Source organism: Mastomys coucha, unplaced genomic scaffold (genome assembly GCF_008632895.1).
Source record: "Mastomys coucha isolate ucsf_1 unplaced genomic scaffold, UCSF_Mcou_1 pScaffold9, whole genome shotgun sequence".
Lineage (NCBI taxonomy): Eukaryota > Metazoa > Chordata > Mammalia > Rodentia > Muridae > Mastomys > Mastomys coucha.
This window is the reverse complement of record NW_022196915.1, coordinates 104,719,352-104,743,235: the sequence shown is the minus strand read 5'-3', so window position 1 is coordinate 104,743,235 and position 23,884 is coordinate 104,719,352. Positions and strand designations below refer to the sequence as shown.

At 42.3% G+C, this 23,884-nt stretch overlaps 1 protein-coding gene across 1 annotated transcript in view; it reads right to left on the bottom strand.

The window, feature by feature from the left end:
- The window catches only part of Hs6st3 (heparan sulfate 6-O-sulfotransferase 3), a 748,118-nt gene that overhangs the window by 51,616 nt on the left and 672,618 nt on the right, over positions 1 to 23,884 (bottom strand). The gene's annotated exons all lie outside the window — the stretch shown is intronic.

Genomic DNA, 23,884 nt, shown 5'->3' with positions numbered 1-23,884 from the left:
ATGTAAATAAAGAAAATATCTCATAAAAAAAAAGGAAAAAAATACTACTTCTGAAAGGCTAGAAATTTGAGGGAGGAGCTACTGGTAACATCAAGGATAAACCCAGGAGTAATTGGCTTTAAGTTGCTTTTGTTCCTTCCAAAGATCCCCAAGTCTACAGATGTGCCAAAGAACAGACCACAGCTGGACATGCAGTGATGGTCAATGGGCTAGACCACTCTGACTCATTGCCATGGAGAAACAGTCCCTCCAGAAATCAGCTTCATGCCATTTGGTGGAAATTACACAGGGGAAGCTTGTTGCCATGGGGATGGGAGTAGAAAGATAAAGTTCTTCAATGAAAACTGGTCTCTCAACACAAAATCTTTTCCTTTCGCTGGGCTTCTCTTCAAGCCCTCTGGAGACCATACTTGAAGTAATTTCCAAAAAATAAAAAAGCCAGAAACTTGAGTGAATACAGGCATAACCTTTACACAAATTCCTTATTGTCACATTTTTATCGAGTGTTTTTTTTTTTAAACTCAAGGGTGGTGTTAATGAGAGAGTAATAAAGTGAGTGTGTTAGTGTGATTTTGATGCGTTGTGGCTAAGACATGCTGAGGCTGAAGAAGAGCAGCTTTCGAATTCAACCTCAGTCCGTTTTGGCTGTGTGACCTTGACGAAGTTACTTAACCCCCCTTGTCTTCTAAACCCCTCAGATACATAATAGAAACATTAGGAGATGTTAGGGGATGGAGATGGTTTAGTGGTTAAGAATGTTTGCTGCTGTCCTAGAAGATCTGAGTTTGGTGCCTAGCACCCAAGTCTGGTAGCTAACCACTGCTTGTGACTGGAGCTCTAGGGAATCAGATGGCCTCTTCCAGCCTCTGCAGGCGCCCATGTACATATTAGTGTAGCACACATGTACATGTGCATCCATACACAGGTACATAAATAAAAAGAGCAAAAATTACCTTTTTAAATATAAATGATTTCATTTAGCTCATAAATCTAGTAGAGGAATTAAAAACTTTTTTTTTTTATGGGCAGCCAGCATAGACAATGTACCTAGAAAAAAAAATACAACAAAATAGATTTTAAAATTAGATTGGATCATTGGTATGATTGCATCACCATGATGATGTATCCAGCTACTTTGATTAGCAGTAGGTTACAAACTCAGGGCTGTGACATGTACTTGCAAAGTTACTAACACTGTGAGGGTCTGGGAGATAATGAAGGGGTTTGTGCCAGCAGGATTTCGCTATAAATAGTTTGGGGTGAGGTGGGAGGACATTTGAAAGAAACTAAGGTGATCATCTGTTTTCAAAGAAACACTCTAGTCAGGTCTGAAGGTGGAAACCCCAGACAAAAAGCAATATGATTTGCCAAATTATAAATAAGAAAACCCATCCACCGGAAGGAGCTTCACCTCCATCTGGAAGAGAAATGCGAGAAAGACACTTAATATTCATGACTGACACATTTTCTTTGTACTGTCAGTCAGCTGGAACCACAGTACACAGCTGGTTAGAAAGCACAGCTTTGCTTCACATTCCTTCTGGTGACCTTAAGCAGCAAATCAGGCATGGAGGGCTGAAACTCCTCACAAGTGGGGCAATAACCAAAATCTGCCCCGACTAGCCAGCATCCTTTCCTCACCTTTCAAGTTCTTATCAGAAGCCGACACTGGGCCATGAGAATCTAAATCCAATTATCAGTCTCTTTGGAAGGGAGAGGAAGACCCCCCATAGAGGTACCATTTCTTATTTGCAGGCAAAGTAATTTGTCAGATAGACACGTCCCTCTTGTTTTTACTGCACCAAGGTAATGCAGAGATACTTGGCAGGGCAATCCTTGAGAAAATTTGCCATAAATATTCAGGAAATCTAAACTTTTGGGAAAAATCATTATTAAAGTATCTATTTTTAAAAGACTATCTGACTTGAGTCAGTTCCCACTAGCTTTTATGACACACCTTCCTAGAATTCTCATCTGCACAAACACACTTATAAGATTTTTTTTTTTTTTGCACACACACATAGAACGTAGACGCCAAATTACAAATTTGGGATTTTAGCTTTTTATATATGAAGTGAAAAATCTACAGCTTTCTGCTTTACTCTCTGAGCAGAGATTGGAACATAGGCGCTGACACGCGGGAGGATGGCACTGATGTGCTTTACTCGTCCGGAACAGAAAGTCAGTGACCCACTGCCATTTCTTCGGGGAGCTTGAAATCTGTCAGAAATGTGAAATCAGAAACAGAAGGAAATGCATGCCTCAAATCCCCTTCAATAATTCTAATTCTCCTTGCCATATCGCAGTATTTAATCAATAAGAAAATATTTGGGTGAAGAGGACTCAACAAAAATGAAGTGCATTATTATTTTTAGACAATATTTTATGGGTTGGATGATTCTTAGGCCATATCAATGCCCTTTTTCCCACCTGAGGGGTCACTTAAAACCAGCTTATATGTCCCAGGGCATCACCGTGGAGCTAAATTCCCAGCACTCTAGCCTTCTGAGAACTGATCGTAGATTTATACATCTCTGCCTTTTGGTTATGGAGCAGACTCTAAAGATCCCAGGATGACGGAGTGTGCTTGTGATCCTGCAGAATGAGAGACTTAATTAGACATCAAATGTGCACTGCCTAATGATGGTTGTTTAAATTATGTAGGCACACACTACAACTCTCAGACCCACACATCGGAAGGAAGCATGAGGTTAAAAATACAGTAAATCCCTCTTTGACACAACAGGATACGGAGTGGGGGGTGGAGGGCGGAGGGGAACACCACATCATGGCTGGCAGCCTCCCAGCTCGCCCCTCTCCTCTAATAGTCTGGGCTGTTTCATATTTCACAGTTCATTGCTGCTCATTCTGTCTCCCCACTACCAAGTCTGCTCCACTTCGCATTTATCAATTTAATACCTTGGCTAATTTCGTCCTAGAATAATGTTTCTGTTTATAGAAGTCTAGCCCCTGTGGCAGGCAGCGAATGCTCAGGGGGTTCGGGAAGGAATGCCAAGTGGTAGGAGAGGCCCTCCAATCACAGCCCAGCACCCACTTCCACTGCCTAGTCCGCCCCAGCCTTGAGGGTGTGATTAGGATCCTGCTGTGTGCAGCTGTTCTCAACACATCCTGGGACAGAGAACTAAGAGGGTATCTCAGGACCAGACCTGGGAACTCTAATGTGAGGAACAACAAGTAATTAATTCTTTCAACTGAAGGTCAAGGGCTACGGAGTGTTATCAGGACGCCATGCACCAACTGCTCAGGGCCAAGGGCGAGTTCCATTCCCCTCCACTGCCTGAACCGCACATGGCCGGGGTGAAGCAGGGTTTGATCTGCTCAACAAATTGGTGCGTTGCCGAGAGGGAAGAACTCCGGCTGATTAACAGAGGATTGATGACTGTGTATGCTCCCAGGTAGAACCATCTGGACAGGTGTCTTTTAACTAAGATTAATAAGCATATGTCACCACACGTTACGAGAGGCGCAATGGTGGAGAATCAAAAATTTCTGAGTCCAACTGTCACACTGCCACTGAGCAAAAATTTTTTTTCCTCCAGGTAAACAAAACATTGTCCCAGCTTGGATAGAGAAAGGTGACCTAGCTGCACCCAAAATAGTTTATAACCAAGGTACATAGTTCTCCTCCTCTCTGGAAAAGTGGACATGACCAGACGCTTCTCCTCCCAGGCCAAAGGACAGGGTGTAAGATTTCCTCTCAGCCAGAGATCTGCATGCATATGGCCCCAAATCAACACCCTAGCTTGTCAGGTTCTGTCTGCCGCCAGGCAGCAGGGCATTCACAGGTTCTCCTCAAAGACTGAAGGATGAGGGACCACGGGGACCTGTAATTGCCAAGGACAACTGCAGAAAAGTTGAAGACTGTGATGACAAATTCAGAGTGTCTCAAAGCATGACACAGAGTGCCCTATGCTGCCAATTTAAAGTTAGTTTCTTCTGCAATATGAACGTGGGCCAGGGTCTCGAACTCCTAAGGAACGATCTGAGCCCACATTTTGTTTTCAAATGCAGGACCAAAATATGTTTCCTCTCTGCAGCTGATGTGTGGGAACATTATTTCACGTCTTGCTGGGAACCTGTGGGCAGCACCTTCTCACAATGACTGCAAAGTCCCTGGGAAACAGTATCTAATCTCCTTGTCTACAAAAGATGACTATTTTCATGTAATGGAACATATATTACTTTATCTATAATGTAATATGTTTGTGTAAACCATATGTTAAATAATAAAGATACAAGAAATAACAATACCATCTGTATTCCCTGAGAAATCCTTATATCAATGAAGACAGACAGATTTCCTAACATACACCTATATGTCTCCTTGAATTGAAAACAGTCACCTCACTGGGAGCAGAAGGTCAAAGTGAAGCCCAGGCACACCAAAGAGAAGAGGGGCAGAGAAAGGCCTGAACGGGGCAGCGTTTCCAACCTAGAGCTTAGTGTTTCCCCCAGCAGGCTGCAGTCATTAATGTGTCTCACATGAGACATGGAAAAGGTGTTATTTTCCCAGATTATATACATTTTTAGTCTTTATACTTTGTCATAGTTCACTCATGTTTCATGTTTGATGGCTTGGAATAAACCACCTGTGTTCAGGAGGCTTCATCTAGGTTATCAGAGACCAGGGACAATGAATCAAGAATCCTGTCCTGGGTGAGAGCTATGTAGGTAGTAATTACATAGTATGCACTTGTCATGCCTCACCTTACATAGAACAGAGAGTCATTAAATATTTGTTATTGATGAAGAAGGAGCGAGAATGGGCAGGGGCCGAAAGACCAAAGGTCAGAAGGGCAGAAACTAGCCCAGCAAAAACAAGCGTCCTAATGAAATGGAAGGTCTACAAGGTTCAGTAATTTGGAGAAGCAGTTGCTGTTGCATGAGGGAGTCAGCTCTCAACCTAGGCCGTATCTATTGCACTCTTTCACATTACCAAACTTAAGACCTGCTGCTAGGAAGGCCCAAGGGAGAAAGGCTCCTGGACAGTGTCTAATATTGATCGGGAGCAGAGAGGAAGGAAGACATCTAAGCACCAACTCACAATCGACAGTGACCAGTAAGCGCATCCATGGTTACCTCAGCTATAGCTACAACATTTCTCTCTTCCTCTTTCTCCTTTAAAACCCATCCTTATACCCACTTCTGCCCATCTCCTTCAAATTCATGGTCTCTTTTCTTCACTCTGTGTGTGTGTGTGTGTGTGTGTGTGTGTGTGTGTGTGCGCGCGTGTGTGTGTGAAATGGGAGCAGTAACAAAATTCAGTCAAAGTCTTTGGGAATGGCCTGTTGTCAGCTACTGAATCCCGTTATGCAAGCCTTCATGCCCAGGGATAAAGGAAGTCTACTTCATTATGTCCTCAAGAAATACTTTCCAAGTAGACAAAACTGAAAACCACCTCAGGGTTTCTTTTCTTTCATTCTTCTGTGATGTATGTGAACACATGCATTCTTCTGTGATGTGTGTGAACACACGCATTCTTCTCTGACGTGTGTGAACACACGCATTCTTCTGTGACGTGTGTGAACACACACATACATATAGTGGTTTTTTGACTGTGATGTGTGCCTTGTTACATGCTTGTTTAAGTCAGAGGGCAACTTGTGGGGGCATGGTTCTCAGTTCCCACCTTGTTTGGAAGCAAATTCTTTCTTATCTGTCATTTAGTCTATCTTCCAGGTAAATGATCCAGGAATACCTGGGCAGGAATCCTGCTCACCCATGTGGCCATCCGGGACCTTTCATCACAGAGCTGTAACCCAGCCAGTCCTGTAAGCATCAAAGCTCTACCACAATGTCTTCTGAGGTTCACATAGGACGGGCAGGTAAGGTTTGGAATAAATTAACAAGAAACTAAGTAAATAAATAAAAATAAGTAAGTAAATAAAAAGCATATTGATGAATGTTTATATAGTTCTCAAATGTGGCAGACACTTATAAGATTGGCTAAGTCTGATTATCAAATTAGATTGGTCTCAAACTTAATTCTGATACTTCCCCCTCAATTCTAACAGTGTTATAAATATTATATACAGCATGTAATTGGTTGTGTAATAGAATATTATTTCAATTTGAATCTTGATTTCATTTTTAAGATTTAATTATTTTAGAATTCCAATTGAGTTAGTTTCCAGTGTTCTTTCATGTTTTACTTTTTAAATTCATCAAATTGTTTTAATCTTAAGATTTCCATAATTTCCAACAATAATTTCAAATGTTGCATAATCCTTGAACAACATTTCTTAAATGTGTGCTATCTGCCCATTTGAATGTGCAGGTCATGAAGCTTTGGTGACAGTGAAAGATTTTTTTTTTTTAAATGGAAGACAAGCAAAAGTCAATTCTGAATTAGATGTCTACGGAGTATTTGATGAATCCAGAAGTGCCTGCCTGTGTTGTGTCATGCAACCTCACTGAAGGCCTGGTTCTGAAGATGCAACCTCACTGAAGGCCTGGTTCTGAACATGTAACTTCACTGAAGGCCTGGTTCTGAACATGTACCCTCACTGAAGGCCTGGTTCTGAACATGTACCCTCACTGAAGGCCTGGTTCTGAACATGTAACCTCACTGAAGGCCTGGTTCTGAACATGTAACTTCACTGAAGGCCTGGTTCTGAACATGTAACTTCACTGAAGGGCTGGTTCTGAACATGTAACTTCACTGAAGGCCTGGTTCTGAACATGTAACCTCACTGAAGGCCTGGTTCTGAATATGCAACCTCACTGAAGGCCTGGTTCTGAACATGTAACCTCACTGAAGGCCTGGTTCTGAACATGTAACTTCACTGAAGGCCTGGTTCTGAATGTGCAACTTCATAGAAAGCCTGATGTTGAACATATAACTTCAGAGAAGGCCTGGTGTTGAACATAACACTTCATGGAAGGCCTGATTCTGAACATGCTGGCTTTGCACTATGCATGGTGTAATGTCACAAGACACCAACAAACGTTGCGTTTAGCACATCAGCTCAGACCCAAGACGATTACTGGGTTTGATATTACTGTGGTGATTCTCCTAAGTACAGGCTTAGGATTTGGACATAACTTCCAACAGTTTCTGAGACATAGCCTTAAACATAACCTCTGCAGTTTTGTACTAATCATTGGAAGTGACATTCTCAGGATCAACAATTTTAAAATAAAAATGTGACCCACTCTGAAAAACTGAACAGGCTTGTCACCCCATGGGGCCTGATAGTCAGCCAAGGGGATTCCTCCTGTAAGAGTAAGTGAGTACAGTCCTCTTATTTGTATGCAAATTTGCTCTCATATTTAATACGTGGTAAAAATTTATGCCCACCATTGTTTGAAAATGTGCTTCTTTATGATTTATCATTGGTAAATGTTTATTTTGCACCTATACCTTTATATATAGCTATATAGCTGAGGTTGAGTAAGAGTTTCTCAGGCAGAAGCAAATTTTGAGTGGGAAAATTTTAAGAGAAGGTATAGGAGAGGGTGTCTGCGTGTGCAAGTGTCTGTATGTGTGTGTTCATGTGTCTATGTGTGTTTGTGTGTGCAAATGTGGACATGTGCCTATGTGTGCCTGTGTGTGCATGTGTCTGTGTGTTTGTATGTGCATGTGTCTGCATGTGTATGTGCAAGTGTCTGTCATTTTTGAATTCTCTCATGAAGTTTGTCTACAGATAAGAGACTGTCCAAACAATGAATCATAAAAGTCTATATCATTCCTGGGAATATGCCCAAAAGATGTCCCACTGTACCACAAGGACATATGGTCCACTATGTTCATAATAGACTCATTTGTGATAGCCTGAAACTGGAAATAACCCAGATGTCCCTCAACCAAAGAATGGATGGAGAAAATGTGGTTCATTTACACAATGGAGTACTATTCAGCTATTAAAAACAAGGACATCATTTTTGCAGGCAAATGGATGGAACTAGAAAATATCATCCTGAGTGAGGTAACCCAGACCCAAAAGGACATGTACGGTATGTACTCAGTGATAACTGAATATTATAATGCCAAAAGTACAGAATACCTAAGACACCAACCACAGACCCTAAGAAGTTTAACAAGCAGAAAGGCCCAAGTGAAGATGCTTCAATCCCACTTAGAAGAGGGAAAAAATAATCATGGGAGGCAGAGGGAGGGACGGAGAGAGGGAGGGAGATGGGTGGAAGAGGGAGGGAAGGAGGTGGGTGGAAGAGGGAGGGAGGTGGGAGGAAGAGGGGAGGGGGAGGGGAAAGGGGAAAGGATCAGGTATGGGGGAACAGGAGAGATGTCCAGAGGGCCAGGAGAATGACTAGAAATAAGCAGCCTTAGGGGAGGCGGGTAGGAGGAGGGACCCCTCTAGAAAGTAGCAGAGACCCAGGAGGTGAGAGACTCTCAAGACTCAAACTCAATGGGAGTGACCTTAGTCAAAATGCCCAACACTGGGGAAAGGGAACGTGAATCGTCCATTTCCCGTAGATTGACAGGGCCTCAAGTGGAAGGATGGGGTTACCAACCCACGGTCAAATTTTCCGGCCTAGAATTGTTCCAGTCTAATAGAAATGCAGGGACAAAAGTGGAGAAGAGACCGAAGGGAAAGCAGTCCAATGCCTTGCCCAACTTGGGATGCATCTCATGGAGGTAGGGTGTGTCACCAAGTCCTGACACTATTACTGATGCTATGATGTGCTCACAGACAGGAACCTAGCATGACTGATCTCTGAGAGGCCCAACAAGCAGTTGACTGAGACAGAGGCAGATACTTATACCCAACCAATGGACTGAAGTCAGGGATCCCTGTGGTTGAATTAGGAGAAGGATTGAAAAGCTGATGGGGAGGGCTACCCCATAGGAATACCAGCAGTCTAACTAACTGGGACTCCAGGGAGCTCCCAGAGACTGAGCCACCAACCAGGCAGCATACAGGTGCTGGTCCTAAGGCCTTGGCATGTATGTAGCAGAGGATTGTCTGGCCTGGCCTCAGTGGAAAAAGATGTGCCTAATGCTAGAGAGACTTAAGGGCCCAGCGAAGTGGGGAGGCACCCTCTTGGAGGAAAGGGGATGGAGGAATAGGATGAGGAACCGTGGGAGGGGACAGAGAGCAACCTCTGCAATGCAAATAGATAAAATGATTGTTATGAAAAGACTGGCTTTTAAGTGTCTGCTCAGCAGCAGGGCTTACGGCTGAGGACACTAATGCCCCCTCGCCCCTGTTCAGAATGACATCTTAACTTGAGTATGCAAAGTTGCAACTTAGAATTCCCTACTCAGCCAACCGCTCATTTCTTCTTCGTGGTGCTCAGCACCCACAACTGGTCATGCTGGTTTGAACTCAGTCCGATATTTCTAGTTGTAAAACATAACACAACTTACTACGTTTTACTTGAGGTCCTGCCCCTAATTAAGATGGACTTAACAGACTCGTCCTAGTCTCTTAATATAACTGCGAACATTGGACAGAACACACAGAAAAAAACTATACAACAATTCTGAAAAATTAATCATGGTAGAGCTGGTGGTGAGGAGCAGAGCCCAGCAGAGCCCAGCAGAGCTCAGAAGAACCCAGCAGATCCCTTCAGAGCCCAGCAGAGCCCAGCAGAGCCCAGCAGAGCCCAGCAGAGCCCAGCAGAGCCCAGCAGAGCTCAGAAGAACCCAGCAGAGCCCAGCAGAGCCCAGCAGAGCCCAGCAGAGCCCAGCAGAGCTCAGCAGAGCCCAGCAGAGCCCAGCAGAGCCCAGCAGAGCTCAGCAGAGCCCAGCAGAGCTCACCAGAGCAGTGCTTCCCGGTATATCTATCTTTGCCTAAGGCTTCTTCGCACTTGCACTCAGAGCGCCCTCATTCACCTACACAAACAGAATATTCTCTGATAAAGCAGTGGGACAGCTGATCCTTGTGGGACGGATTGTAGAGGGAAGACTTAATTGTTGCTATTGTTGTGATTGTTGGTCTCTCCTCCCTAAGCATTCAGAAAATGTTCTGGTTCAGGTGGGAGCCGGAAACTGGAGAGAGAAATCTTTCTTCTAAGGAAGTACGAACCTAGGAATACAAACAGGGATGGTTATCATGTTTACTTTGTTTCCTGGACCCAAACCAGGGCTCAAACAGAGCAGTGAATTCAGTCCTGAGCTTCTTACCTCCTCAGCATTGCATTCGAGGGAACCCTTGTGGGCAAGAAAGGATGAAAACGGCCAGGCTAGAGAGAAAGGAGCCAGCTTAAGCAATCTCAACGAGCTGTGTGTTAACCCTGGGCTCACCACCAAATAGAGTATGAACATAACCAAATCTGGAGAATATTATAGTATCTAAAGCTCTGAGAACTGAAATATCAGGTAGACAGCTGCCTGTCCAAGACAAATGGTGATGAAGAGACCCACAAATGTTGAATATGATCAGGTAGCTGGGCAGTGGTGGCACATGTCTTTAATCTCAGCACTTGAGAGGCAGAGGCAGGTGGATTTCTGAGTTCAAGGCCAGCCTGGTCTACAGAGTGAGTTCCAGGACAGCCAGGGCTACACAGAGAAACCTTGTCTCAAAAGACAAAACAAAACAAAACAAAACAAAAAAAAAAAAAAAAAAAAAAAAAAAAAAAAAAAAAAAAAAAAAAAAAAGGAAAGAAAAAGAAAAGAAAATGATTAGGTATTACAATCAGGAATTCAAAATGGTGCATAAGAACAGTTACAATAAGGCAATTTGCCTGTTAAATTATACTTTTTAAAGTTCAACAATCTCTGTAGAGTCCCATAATGTAGCATTCAAAATCTTTAGGACCCAATGATAAATTCTACAACATGTAAACAAATATGAAATGTCCCCAAATACCTTAAGGAAAAAGAAAAACAGCAACAACAACAAACAACAACAACCAAAATGAAAAATCATGGGAAGACACAATGACTCAATTTTTCATGGATTCAACTAAGAATAATCTTAAGATTCAATAAACTCATGAGCCCTCAGAATGATAGTTCAAAACAACAAAACAAACAAAAAATTTCTACAGCCACTCACACTTGTAAAAATTAAGGAAAGGAAATCCTACAACCAGAGACAAGTATTATATATTAGAGAAAGAAATATCCAAGTGGCCATTGTTTTCTTACCAGAAACTACGGACTCCAGAACACATTGCTTAAATGTGAAAAGTGTTGTCAACCTAGAAGTCTAAATCTAGCAAAATAAATATATACTGTAGGCACAAAGTTGAAATACAGATCATCTCAGGAGAAGGAAAACTAAGAATATACATCCTTGGCAGACATGTTCTAAGGGAATATAGTTCTTCTAAGGGGAAAAAAACATCAGTATGAAACCTGGAACACCAGTAACACAGGAAGAGCAAGAGACATGATTGATGTCTGGATGTTATAAGAGTGTGGCTAGCATTGTACAAATTACATCTATATGTGTATATATATATATAATGTATATATATATATATACATAATGCATAATACATATATTACAGGTACAGGAGGAAGTTAGATCATTGGAGACACATCCTTAAAGGGAATATTGGGAGCCCAGTCTCCTTCTTTGCTCTGTATTTCTTAGGGTCATTGGGAGATAGTCTTGCCTTTCACATGCTCACACTGCCATGATGTGTTGCTATATTACTGGCTCAACCTTGAACAGCTCCAGCCCAACCCCTCACCCCAACCATCCCCTGCATCGGTCTTCCCTCCTCTAACTTGATCTTATCAGGTGTAGTATCTATTCCTGGTTGTCAACTTGACATATCTTGAATGAACTACAATCCAGAGTTGGGAGGCTCATCAGTGGTCCTAATCTGGAGGCTGAGAGATACAAGTTTTTGACCTGGATCTTGGCATGGAGATCTTGAGGCATAGTGGCTAGGAATCCCAGAAGATTAAGACAGGGAGATCTCTGAGCTCAGGTCATCTGGGATTAAAGGAGTGGTGGCACACACCTTTAATCTGCGCAACACCTTTTGCTGGAGACTTACATAAGGACATTGGAAGAAGGAAGATTTATCTCTCTTCTTTGCCTGCTTGCCTTGTGGGACTGAGCAACTGCTAGATCCTTGAACTTCCATTCATAGCTGCTTCTGTTGGGAATTGGACTATAGACTGTAAGTCATCAACAAATTCCCTTACTATATAGAGACTACCCATAAATTTTATGACTCTAGAGAACCCTGACTAATACATCAGGTGTTTTGTCAGAGCAGCACAGGTTGAGCAATCTACCATTTTCTCATGCAATGACTAAGACTGGATCTCCCACCAAAGTATGAAATGCAAAATTAGAAAATTTACAGAAGAAAACAGGTATGAGGGTTTTCCAAGTTCGGTTTAGTCATAGGAGACCCACAGCATGATACAGAAGAAAAGCGTGGAGCAATTGAACATCAAACACCCGAATCCGGCATTTGTTCTGTGAGTTCTGCTGTCAAGGGAATGAACAGATAAACGACAGCCTGAGAGAAACAAGTGAAAATTGCATGTCACTCAGAAACCTTGATTATGATATAATAATGAGCTCTCAGAATGCAATCTGAAGACAAACAACTCAATTATAACAGGCAAGATATTTGAGTGGACACTTGATAAAGATACACAGATGAAAGTAAGCCTGCAACTATTCCCCAAATTAGTGACCATTAAATAAGTATAAATCTGAATCATGAAATGCTGTCACACAGCTCTTACGAAGGCTATTGTAAATAAGCACCTATCACATATGTAAGACACATGAACACATACACACACACGAGAAAGACAATGCCAGGTGATAGCAAGCTGGGAGCTACTGTAATTTTCACACTTGGTGCTGGCAGGGTGGAAACTGGCACAGCTTTTTTTGAAGAAAATGTTGGCAGCTTTTTAATGCTAAATGCAAAACTGCACTTGCACTTTCTTGGCCTGATCCACCCATCTATTCCTAGGTATATGTTTCAGAGAAAGGAGAACTTTGGTTCGTGTACAAATGTATCCATGCATGCTCATAGCTATCAGTAAGGGTTAACAATTAGAAATATCCAAGGGTCCAGGAATGACCGAGGAAACAGACACTACGCCTTTATTTCTGTGCTGTGACATAAAACAATCACTCTGTACAGCAAATTGGACAGATTTCAAAGGAACTAGGCTAAGTGGAGAGACGCTGACAATGACATATACTGCGTTCTTCCAATCTTAGGAGCATGTTCCAGGGCTTAGAACAAGGTAAAGTTCTGATGTAGGATCAGCATAAGGGGTATTTCAGAGTTCTGAAGCACTTCCCTTTCTGATTGTCGACGCTGTGACTAGAATCCTCAGCTGTGCAAACAGTCAATGAACTGTGCAGCCCAAAGAAGTCAGTGTGACCATGCACAAGTGCAAAAAACAGAAAATAAAGTCCATTGTCACCTTTTCAAAATAATGCTAAATTTGTAATTTTATCTCAATAAGGATGTGATGTGATGTGTATGTGTGCATGAGTGTGCCTGTGCACCCGTGTCTGTATTTTCACTGTATGTATCTCTCCATTTGTCTCTAACCAATCATAGGGGATCCATAATAGTGCCAAGTGCCTGTCATGACAGGTTGTATAAATTGTATTTTTATTTGACATTAAGGCATCTGTAGTCTCAGGGAATGAACTACTGGGAGACATGCACTAATGCACTGCAATTGTAAGTGTTGTCGACGGGGGGCGTGCTTGAAGCAGGTGGTGGTGAAGTGCTGCTGCAGGTAGAGAGCTCTGCAGCGTATAAACAGTCAAGACCTGAATGGAGCAATGGATCATCTATGCACAGAGCTACACAGAAAGCATGCACATCTCAGACAAGAGCAGGGGAAAGGCAGCAGAGGTAAGAAGGGCCTGGTGCTGTGGAAGGAGGAGGTGGGGGCCAACAGGCCCTGATAGAGCGGCTGTGGAGTTAGACAGGTAAGTCCTTCTGGCCTGCTCACTTTACATGGTTCTGGTTTGCACGCTATGTTTTCGAGGAGATGTGACTTTTTAATTTCATGTCTATGTGCGTGTGGTGTGCATGTGTACGTGTGCATGAGTCTTTGCATGTGTGATCATACATGAGTGTGGGTGCATTATGTACATGGAAATGTGTGTGTGATGTGTGGTATGTGTGTGTGTGTGTGTGTGTGTGTGTGTGTGTGTGTGTAAGCCTGAAATTGACCTCTGGTAGCTTTTAAAATCACTTTCCACCTTATTGAAGCATAATCTCTTGATAAACCTAGAGCTCATGAATCACTGATGTAGTAGCCAGCTTGACCTGGATGCCCTATCTCTTCCTGGTGGCTGACACACATGCTAGGCTTTCACATGGGTCTGTGGAATCTGAGCACCAGTCTTCACCTAGTGGATGGAGTGATTTATGCCCTGAGCCTCCCTCCAGTCTGATAAACCATATTAAGATGGATTCTGTTTCTGTTTGTGTCATGGTGGGGACAATCCTTACAAAACAGTACCATTGATTTGCACATGTTTTCTTGGACAGCTGCGCACGGGTACAAAATGCATTCTGGTGTTCTCCCCATCCTTTCTATTTCCCTCTTCCTTCCACCACACCCTCTGCTCCTCACGGATCTCTCCCAAAATCCTTAGTTTCTATTTTATTCTGTGTCCCTCAGAGTTTAACTAGGGCCACCTGGTGACCCGAGTTTGGAATTAACCATGAGACACTGTAGAGGTCGTCAGCAGACACACAATAGAAATACTGACCTACCCTAGAGTGAGAATTTATGTACACATATTCACATGTGTACAGATGCATATGTACACTCATGCATATTTTACACATATCTGCATTATATTCATATCTTTTATATCTAATATCACACAGGTTGTGTAGAAGGTGTTTGACTTCGTATGTGCTTCTGTTTGCCTGTCTACTTTTCTCTCTACTCCTGCTGCACTGGTATCTGTTTGAGGCTCTCAGTTCTGCGTTTTTTCTTAAAACCTGGCTTTTCTTTATCTGTCCTATCTAAAATGGCCAGCCATCACCCATAACTGGCATATTAGCTGCTAGTGACCGATCCAACAGTCGGAGAGGACGGAAGGAGAGCAGAGTGGATTTCGTAGTACTTTCAGGGTTAGTTATTTTTCAAGAACCAGAAGAATTAGGACGAACCAAGCTTTTGTGGTGGAATATGGAAGTTTGTCCTTCACTCTTTCAACTGGTCTCTTGATCAATGACAGCTAGGTATTTGGGGAGATTACCATTCTCCCTCCTGGGATTTCAACCTCGTGGGTGCTCATTGAGGGCACACACTGACAGGCTGTATAACCCTAACCCTAACCCTAACCCTAACCCTAACCCTAACCCTAACCCTAACCCTAACCCTAACCCTAACCAACCCTAACCCTAACCCTTTCTCACTAGTGCAAGTGAACACACACCGCCTTGCACACTGCTCTCTCTTGCTTGAAGATATGTTTTTTAAAGAATCAGTACCAATCTTCAAACACAAGTTTTAAATACTGGGGTTATGTTGGAGGATTTGGACGGAGGAAACAGCATGGGGAAATGTAATTAGAAAACAATCAGTGACAGAAAAAAAAGTCTTGCTGAATTCTGTAGTTAGAGCACTTGTACCCTTTTATCTTCACATTAGCAGGAAAAATCTATGATTTCACAATATGGATCACAATTTCTTCCACTTTTCTGAATATCAGCTTGCTGGAAGGTGCATCCAATCAGAAAGGCAGCCCAGCAAGGTGGGTCAGCTGACAGAGTTCCATTGCGGCAACTCTCTTATGGCTTCTTGAGGATAATAGGTATTGTTCACCAAAGGCCTTTTGAACAATACTTCTACCTGAGTAATTAGTTGCTTCAGATGGAAAGCCATTTCTCCAATGCTTCCTATGCAAAGCCAAGTATCTTTCTGCAATAAAAGGATAATGTCATGAGCACACTCTGGCCAAATCAGAGCCTAAAGAGCTCCACCACATTGCCTGAGCACATGAATGTATGTCATAACACACATGCATATGGTATTTTGTTCATCTCTCTCACTACTGACAAAAGGTCTTATGTATCTCCGAGGCCCATTTCCTGAGGAATGAGTGGCTCTTTCTTCTCTTTTCTTCGTTGCTATGCCTGCTGATTGTGCCTTAAAGAACCAACTTTGAGCTTTGAGCCAGGTTAGTCAGGTCGGCCATGTCATTTCTAAAGAGTTTTCAATGCTGCAATTAATAGTCTCCCAAGATCCCCATAAGAAGCCCCGGCAGATATCGATACAGTAAACATCTACTCGTTTATTCATATCAAAGTGCCTTTTTCTCAGGGAGAAGTGAGTTTTAGCCCCAGTCTCCGACCTCCCAGTAGTGATGAATCAAAGCACCACAGCTGTTGGAAGAGCTTGGAAATATTAAAATCAAGGGAGGCCTCCAGGGCCTCCCTGGCCTCTGTTCTTTCAACTGAATCTTTCTTTCTTTAGGGTATTGTTAAATTCCTTGATAAGCGCTGCTGCGCTGTAGCTTGGTGAGATATTCTGAAGATCAATGGCATACTGAGTGTGATGGTTTTAAGGCACACTTTCCTCAAGCTAATCAATAGCTGCTTTCATGGGGTCCTGTGATGCAAATTTCTCACCCACCAGGCCCTTTCAAAGCTTCTCGGGCCTTTCTATTTTGGGGGTTCTAATTTCTAGAAGATCATCTCCCAGTAAAACATATCGCTTCCCCTTCTGCCGAATCGCTACGCGAAACTGCATTCATTCCCATTTGTTTCTAGACTAGAGTATCAACGACAATGCACTGGAAGACTCTTTGCTTCCCCACAAAGCAGAACGCATGCCTCTATCTCACTAATGTCCCACGTTAGAAGAAGACATCAGTGGTAATCATTTGAAGGCCTCGCAACTTCTCAATAGAAAAGTATAAACTACTTCAGATTTGAAACTTAAAAACAATAGCAGTGAAGACAAGGTTAAAAAAAATGTGTGCAAGTTACTACAAGCCTATGTGACATTAAAATACTGAATCAAAAAGTAAAAACCGACAGCCATCCTTCTAGGATGTCAGATAATCTCATGGAATGAGAAGTACAGAAAGATCCATCACCTTGCACAGGGGCAAAGCTGCTTGGGTCAGGAGGAGACTGGGCATGACCCCTGGATTCCTCAGGTGAAAACGCTTCCACCATGAATCCTAGCAGGCACAGTGTGGAGCAGGCTATATGCTCTACCCTAATCTCTTCTGAATCCTCTCTGTGATTCAGTCTGATGCTGTTTCTAAAATTCTTTTCCTTCAGTAAATAATAACTTCTATTTTGCACTCATTTGATTACATGGCTCAAAATAATTTCCTATGTATTTGTACATTACTTCTGGTCTGTTCTCCCAGATGACAAGTTCTGGCTTCTTAGAGTCTGTCTTTCCTGCCATAGTTAATAACTGCTCATTTTCTCTTTCTTCTTCCTTTGCTAAGAGATGAAAAATCGCCCACTTGAGGTGTTTGGAGGGTTTCTCTCTCTCATTTGGACTGAAGCACTTCAAGTGAACACCAGACAAACTGTCCTCTACAGGCTAGGGGTGGACAGGAAGGTTCTACCTGACGTCCCACCTCTCTCTGCTTACTGTCCAAGCTAACTATCTGTTGGACATGAAGCGTCATGTACTGGGAAGTGATGGTGAGGAACTTCTGTCTCACCATAGACAAACTTACCCAGTGGCAAAGACTTGGGAAGGGACAGCGACATGTAAGGAATTTAAAAGCAATACCTACACCCAAGACAATAATACGCTCTGCTTCTCTATATGCTATTCACTCCAAGTCTGCGTCCTTATTTTAGAAGCCCTCTGAGTCCCGAATAACCCTCAGTATAGTCTCATTCTCACATCTGGCTGGTGGCCACTTAGTAGCTTGCAGCATCATATCTGTGCACAACAAAAGACTCTAAACTCTAGAAGGAACAATGTTGGCATGATTGCTATACACACATTGTAGGCAAAGGAGGTAGGGAAGACCGCAACCCTTAACTCTGGGATGATTTTCATTCCCTCTCATTTCTTAAATAATTCAGAAGCCACCTTTGCTTGATCATTAACATATATTACTGAAGGAAATTGGGAGCAGCCTCAGGGCTCCATTGGCAAATTGATTATGTTCTCTGAAGAGAGCCATCAGTGCTTGGAAAAGAAAGAAAGAAAAAGTGGGGTTTAGACAAGCTCTAAAGTTCATGATCAATGCCAAAGCTAATATATTGCAAAATATGCCTTATCTTTTTTATCTGTTTTTCTGGCCGATTTCTAAGCCACCTATGGCCATTTCTGTTTCACATGAGAAGTTTATACTAAAGCTGAGTGGATATGGACATAATTATTTGGCAACATATTTATGAAAATAAGATTACTTTTTTCTGGGTTTCAGTCCGTGATTTTTCCTTCAAGGTTTGACAATGACTAATAATAATGCCAATAAACACCAGCAATAATGGGTTTGTCATTCCAAGATAATAGCTAAGTGGAAGCAATTTTAGCTAGACATGATCATCTTTTGAAAACAAGATTTGAATTTACTAGAAATGAAAAAGGACTAGCATTTTCCCTTAATAATGGGAAGGAGATTATTTCTGAGGCCCAAAGACAACATAAGTTGTTTTGAATTGCGTTTCATTTCATTATTGATATATTTTCATTTGCTGAACTGCCTCCAAGTTACAACCTGCCCCGGTTTTCTGCTGAGAGCCTTATCTTTCCATTTTTATAGTGCATTCTCTTCAAAAGAGGAAACTTTCAGAGCAGTTTGTCTAAGAAGGCACAGCTACTGAATATCTAAATAGTTGCAAGACTGGCCTCATCACGCCACCGTCTTCCTCGAAAACAAAGCTTGGCCCTTGGCTCTACAAACCCAACAGCTTTGATAGAATTCCAAATTCTGCTCAAGACTGCTGTGTAAGGCTGAGCAGGTTGGTTGCTTCATAAAGATATCTGGTCAAAGGGCAAGAGGCCTGAAATCCAGCCATGTGCCCTGGCATAGGGTGGCATCCACCTGGGAGGAGAAGTGCCTTTTTCTAATTCATATACAGACACTATAAAGGGCAGCAGCAGCCCGATTCAGCTTGGCAAGTAACCTGGAATAGGAAAACCAATGTTAGGATTAACTTTTGTAAAGAGAAGAAAAAGAGACACATCTCTGTCTGAAAGGGATTTGAATGACTGAACAATGAACCTTTCCACGGCCACACAGGTATAGCTGCTTGGTATAAGAGACTCAAAGTCGTCTTTGCCCAGATTCAGCTTGTTCACCAAGAAGGTGGGTTGACAATATCTATGGAGAAGCAGCTGCCACTTGCTAGGTTGTGGCACTTGGCAGCTTTTGGCATCAGCTGACAACTTTGTACACAGTGATGTCACCTTTCCTTCCTTGATGCCCAATAAGAATCCCACTCTGTGAGAACCAGTGCAGCTACATACACGAGTACAGCTAGGACTCCTCATGAGGCTACAATGCCAGCTCACACACAGGCTGCCTTCTGCCTGCTGCACACATGGAACATCGATGTGTGGCCTTGACCTTAACTCATGTGCTGTGGCAGCAGCCTCAAACTGTTCTCATTCCTCACGTGGGTTGCCAACCCGAGAGGAGTCAGGGGACTCCAATGATTATGGGAAATGGTGCAGTAGATGCGTGCCCATGCAGCTCTCTGCTGAGTGACTCTGTAGCACTCATCTGGGTCTTAGAATGAGCCACTCCAAGGCTAAGAGCTACTGCTCCAGACAGATGAAGGAAGGAAATGGTTTTCAAGAGGATGACTTCAGCTTGGCCCTAGGAAATGGACTTCTTATCAGGAATTAATGTCAAGAACTGCCTTCTCCAATTCTGTGCTTCCCGTTCATTTCTTCCTATAGCAGTTGGACTGAGCACCCCAGGCTGCCAGCTGCCGGGGGATGGGGGGCAGTCACTCCTGGATTGAACTGGGGCAGATACTGACCACCACACTATCTCTTTTAGTAGCTCATCGTCTCTCTGAGCCTAAATGCCCATAGTTCCTGTTCTGGGCCAATAGTAAGACACACGTATTCTATGCCTGCCACTGAGACTAATCCATCACACGATGACCTCTGTCTGCTTTGCTTCTGGTCTCTTTCTCCCATTCCTTCATGATAACATCCTTTTCTACTCATCATAATAAGATCAGGTCAAAGCTTCAGGAAATAATCTTGTTACTCAGTAAAATATTCTAATAGCATTCTCTGTCTGGGATTGAACAAAGGTGTGAGTTTACAATCTGTCATGAGTTCTATTCAGTTCTCAATCTGAATAATGGTTTTAGTAAGCAGGATAACAGGGATTAAGACAACATATAGGCAAGACTGCAGTTTAGAAAAAAAAAAAAGGGAAATATATGCCATTAAACTTGGGATATACCCCCAAAGGCAAGCATCCAGGCGTGGATCCCTGATGCTCACTGATCTGGTGTCATACTCACATCTTGCATAACACATTTTGCCTTCCTCAAGTTACTGTTCCATCTCTGTCCTTTCTTCCAATCATGAGTTTCCACTATCATATCCATCCTGGCAAAAGAAATAGGTCAGCTCCTCACAGTCATCCCCAGTGGCCTTCAGATGAGCTGTGTTTATCTTTATAGCCAGAGGTGCTTTTCTAATGTGCCACTCTAATACAGATGTTGATGTCCTCAAAAGGCTTCAACAACACCCATCCCACTGAATAGATTTCCATGCAGTGGATGCTATTTTTGTTCCTATAGAATAAATCCTCACTGAAGGGATTTCATATGATTTTCATTACTTTAGAGTGAATCCTGAACTTCCCGTGATGGTACTTTATGCCATCATCTATGTGAGGGAGAGGTGCCACATTTGAGCCAGTGCTACAGTGATATTCAGCAATGTTTTTCAAACCCAATGCTATTTTTACATTCCTTCACAATTAGTGACATGCCTGGATGTTTTGAAGGTTTGCTTGAACATCTATTAGTCACTCTTTGTACGATGTTTGCAGGACCACCTCTGCCTCTGCAGGACCACCAGAGAAGATGCTTGGTAACCACTCCTCCATTTCCTCTCACTGGTTTCCTTGGAGAACTTTTAAAAATAGACTTTCCTAACAGTTTATAGATATCAGTGTACACACTGTAAATCAGATTGATCTTAAATAATCTAAAGAGATATCTTAGGACCTTGGAAAAGCTAAAATCATCAACCACAAATTAGTGTATTAAAAAAAACAATTAAGATCAGGGAGTAAATTAATGAAACAGAAATGAAAAACAACACAAAGGGATAATGAAACAAAGTTGGTCATTTGGAAAGATTAAAATTAAAAGTTGGTGCAAATTTTTGACCAAACTAACCAAAATGTGGAGAAAAATATTCAAATTAATAAAATATGAAATGGAAAAGAGACATTATAAAATATTGCTGCAAAACTTAGAAAATTACTAGGATATACATTAGAAATGTATATTCTAATAAATTGGGGAATCTGAAATATACAATGAATTTCTAGACATTTATTACCTAACCAAACTATACCAAGATAATAGATGTTACTTATTTAGATCTGTAAAATACAATAACATTAAAGGAATAATAAAAATTTATACCTACGACAAAAGCCCCAGCCAAGTTTTATTTACTACTCAGTATTACCAGATCTTCAAAGAAGAACCATGACCAACACATCCCAAACTATTCCATAAAATAGAAAAGGAAATAATCCTATCAAAGTGTGCTGAAGGAGTTAGTTAGTATCAACCTGATACTAACACCACACACACACACACGCACACACATGCACACGCACACACACACATGCACGCACACACTCACACATTCACACACGCACATGCGCACACACATGCACACGCACAAGTACACACACATGCACACACTCACACACACACGCACGCACACGCACACACACACGCACACGCACACACACGCACACGCGCACACACACGCAAACACGCACATGCACACACACACACACACATGCACACGCACACACACACATGCACGCACACACTCACACATTCACACACGCACATGCGCACACACATGCACACGCACAAGCACACACACATGCACACACTCACACACACACGCACGCACACGCACACACACACGCACATGCACACACACGCAAACACGCACATGCACACACTCATATACACACACACACGCACACATGCACACACACACACACATATACCCCATTATTGGCTAACACCCTTGATAAATATAGATATAAGAATTCTCAATATAATGTTTGAAAGCTGAATTCAAGAACACATCAAAAAGGACTGAAGCCCTGAGGGCCAGCAGAAAGAATGGAAACAGGCAACCTTGGGAGATAGGCGGTTGGGGACCCTCCAGAAAGTACCAGAGACCTGGGAGGTAAGAGATCCTCAGGACTCAAAGGGAGGGACCTTAGATGAAATGCCTGACTGTAAAGAGGCAGGAAGACAAGACATCAAAGACAGTCACAACTTTGACCCAGAATTGTTCCTGTCTAAAAGAATTACAGGAATGTACATGGAGAGAAGCCTGAGGAAAAGAAGGTCCAGCAACAGGCCCAAAATGGGATCCAGCTCAAGGGGAGGTCCTAAGGCCTGACACTATTACTGAGGCTATGGGGCACTCAGAAAAAAGGGGCCTAGCATGACCACATTCTGAAAGACCCAACAAGCAGCAGAAAAAGTCAGATGCAGGTATTTACACCCAAACAATGGCCAGAAGCAGCTGACCCTGATTTTTAAATTAGGGAAAGGCTGAAAGAAACTGAGGAGAAGGGTGAGTGATCCTGTAGGAGGGCCAGCAGTTTCAATTAATTTGCACCCCAGAGATCTCTCAAACATTAGACCACCAAAGAGGCAGCATACACCAGTGATTTGAGGCCCACAACACACATATGGTAGAGGGCTTCTAGGTCTGTGTTCATTCAGAGATGATGCACCTAACCCTCAAGAGACTGGAGGCCCCAGGGAGTTTAAAGGTCAGGTGGTGTGGGGGATGATGACATCAACGTGGAGACAGGTGGGTAGGAAGGAGGTATGGGATATGGAAGAGTTGGTGGATGGTGGGGAATAAAATATGGAGTGTAAAAATAAATTAATTAATAAAGAAAATGAATAAAATGAAAAAAAGAACACATCAAAATGTCATTAGCCATGATCAAGTTGGATTTATTCCAAAGATATCAATCTGATTTAACATATGCAAACCAATAAGAGTGATAGATCATATCAATAAAACCAAGAACGGAGAGGTTGTTGGCAAAATCCAACTTCCATTTATGATTAAAGTCCTGAAGACATTATGAAGAATTGTATCTCAACATAACAAAAGTTACATACAACAAATACTCAGCCACTATTCTACTAAGTGGGAAAATATCAGAGAGCATCTTCAGTAGAACTGGGAACACAACAGGGACGTCCATCTCCTCTAGTCTTGTTCAATATTGTTTTCAAAATACTAGCTGGAGAAATGTAAAGGGATGCAAACGAGAAGGAAGTTAAAGTACCTTTCTTTGCAGATGGTAATATGTTAGGAATCAGAGACTCCAAGGTCCCAAGCAGAAGAGTCAGAGCTGTGTGAGATACACCCTGCAAAGCGGCAGAATATAAAGCGAATGTCTGAAAGCCAGCCCTCCTCCTATACACCTGAAACAGTCATACCAAGACAGAGATCAGCAAACCGCAGTCCACTTAAAATGCCTACAATACCCGAGAGCAAATGTAGAGAAGAGCGCTAAAGACTTTATAGTGAATATTTACAACACTGAAGAAAGCACCTGAAGAGGGAAGGTCTTCCCTCTCCATGAATATCCTATATAGGATATTCATGGAGAGTTAATAGTATGGAAATAGTTATAATACTAAGAGTTAATATTATGGAAATAGCTATAATACTAACATGTGTAGATTCAATAAAATCTCCACCAAAATTCCAATGTTATTCCTTAAAGAAATAGAA